Source organism: Aulostomus chinensis, unplaced genomic scaffold, assembly GCF_037954235.1.
Source record: "Aulostomus chinensis isolate RoL2024-O1b breed Wild unplaced genomic scaffold, RoL_Achi_v1.0 HiC_scaffold_155, whole genome shotgun sequence".
NCBI classification, from domain to species: Eukaryota; Metazoa; Chordata; class Actinopteri; order Syngnathiformes; family Aulostomidae; genus Aulostomus; species Aulostomus chinensis.
Genome location: NW_028234297.1, coordinates 12,501 through 15,000, shown reverse-complemented (window position 1 = coordinate 15,000; position 2,500 = coordinate 12,501).

The window sequence follows — 2,500 nt, the reverse complement described above, 5'->3', positions numbered from 1 at the left end:
ACCTCCAGGGCCCGGAACCAGGGCCAGGGGGAGACGGAGACCTCCAGGGCCCGGAACCAGGGCCAGGGGGAGATGGAGACCTCCAGGGCCCGGAACAGGGGCCAGGGGGAGATGGAGACCTCCAGGGCCCGGAACAGGGGCCAGGGGGAGATGGAGACCTCCAGGGCCCGGAACCAGGGCCAGGGTCAGGAGAGAATGGGGTATCACGGGACAGCGTCTTCATTTATGGCGCGTTCGCTCGCGCTCTCTCTCTCTCTCTCTCTCTCTCTCTCTCTCTCTCTCTCTCTCTCTCTCTCTCTCTCTCTTTCTTTCTGTGTCTCTTTCTCTCTCTCTCTCGTAAATTCTGGATAAAATTGCAGCAGCACACACTGTGTCACAGGGCAGCACTTTGCCGGAATAATGATGATGATGATGATGATGATGATGATGATGATGATGATGATGAATAATGATCATAATAATAATAATAATAATAATAATAATAATAATAATAATAATAATAATAATAATAATAATAATAAAAACCATTAAAAACAATAATAAAAAATCAAATCAAATCAAATCAAATAAATAGAGAGTCAGCCACCCTCTTCTCCAGACCCGTGCAGAGCACGGGAGGCACGGGGAGAGAGGCAGGGACCAGTGCCCGGGGCACGGGACCTCGGCCGGAGCACCAGGATCCTGGGAGCTCGGCCGGAGTACCAGGGGCAGGGGAGCTCCGCTGGAGTACCAGGGGCACGGGAGTGAATATTCGACAGAGTCCACACGGGGGAGGAATTAATATTGGGGTACCAGGGGCACGGGAGCTCCGCTGGAGTACCAGGGGCACGGGAGTGAATATCCGACAGAGTCCCCACAGGAGAGGAATTAACATTGGAGTACCAGGGGCATGGGAGTGAAAATTCGACAGAGTCCACACGGGGGAGGAATTAATATTGGGGTACCAGGGGCACGGGAGCTCTGCTGGAGTACCAGGGGCAGGGGAGCTCCGCTGGAGTACCAGGGGCACGGGAGCTCCGCTGGAGTACCAGGGGCAGGGGAGCTCCGCTGGAGTACCAGGGGCACGGGAGCTCCGCTGGAGTACCAGGGGCAGGGGAGCTCCGCTGGAGTACCAGGGGCACGGGAGCTCCGCTGGAGTACCAGGGGCACGGGAGCTCCGCTGGAGTACCAGGGGCAGGGGAGCTCCGCTGGAGTACCAGGGGCAGGGGAGCTCCGCTGGAGTACCAGGGGCACGGGAGCTCCGCTGGAGTACCAGGGGCAGGGGAGCTCCGCTGGAGTACCAGGGGCACGGGAGCTCCGCTGGAGTACCAGGGGCAGGGGAGCTCCGCTGGAGTACCAGGGGCAGGGGAGCTCCGCTGGAGTACCAGGGGCAGGGGAGTGAAAATCCGACAGAGTCCACACAGGGGAGGAATTAACATTGGAGTACCAGGGGCACGGGAGCTCCGCTGGAGTACCAGGGGCACGGGAGTGAAAATCCGACAGAGTCCACACAGGGGAGGAATTAACATTGGAGTACCAGGGGCACGGGAGCTCCGCTGGAGTACCAGGGGCACGGGAGTGAAAATCCGACAGAGTCCACACAGGGGAGGAATTAACATTGGAGTACCAGGGGCACGGGAGCTCCGATGGAGTACCAGGGGCAGCAAATTTCAACGAGGGATCTAACAGCAGTGAAACTGTCGTCCTCCCCCGCTCCCCTTATCTCCCTCCTTATTTCGCAATTGACAACACTGCACAGAATGGTCGTGTCACGATTATAGGAAACAGGTTTTCAAGTGCCCCCCCCCCCCCCCCCCCCCCCACCCCAACCTCCAGCGACTGTTTCCAGTGATCGAGTGGCTCCCGTGACCCACCATCGGAGGGCCCCTGCCGGACACGGTTGTCCCGCACAGCCCGCTGTCTCCGGGCAGACGGTTCCTCCGGCCACTGTGGGTTCGAACTCTAAGTCGGCTGCGGGTTTGACGGACCAGCCCAGCGGTCCTTTCCTCCCGTTATAGCCGGACGCAGTCTAACGAGACCAAGTTGTCCCGTCCGTCCCAGGTGTCTTACCACGGAGCCCTCCGCCGCGTCCCCCCCCCCCCCCCCCCCCCCGGGTCTCCCTTTGGAGCTCGTGCGGGAGAAGGGGGAGGGCAAGTGCGGAGGGGCTGCAGCTCTCTCCGGCAAACACCATGTTTCTCCAGACCTATGTCTGCATTTCGGCAAAGGCAGGGGGGGGTTGCTGAGGGAGAGATATCTTCCCCCTCCCCTGGCTGTTGTTGTCGTTGTCGTCGGGGATTCCCCTATCCCCAGGACCTCCATGCAGCTTAGCCATCCCGAGCGCACGTCCCCTCCTCGGTGTTCCCTGCCCTCCTCCACCCCTGGAGATGGGACTCCAGGAGGGTGTGAGCCGGCGGCTAGAAAGCAAAAGGGAAGGAAGGAAGGAAGGAAGTATGGATGGATGGATGGATGGAAGGAAGGGAGGAGAGAAAGGAGGGGGGCTAAAGAGGACCTGGTGCACAGC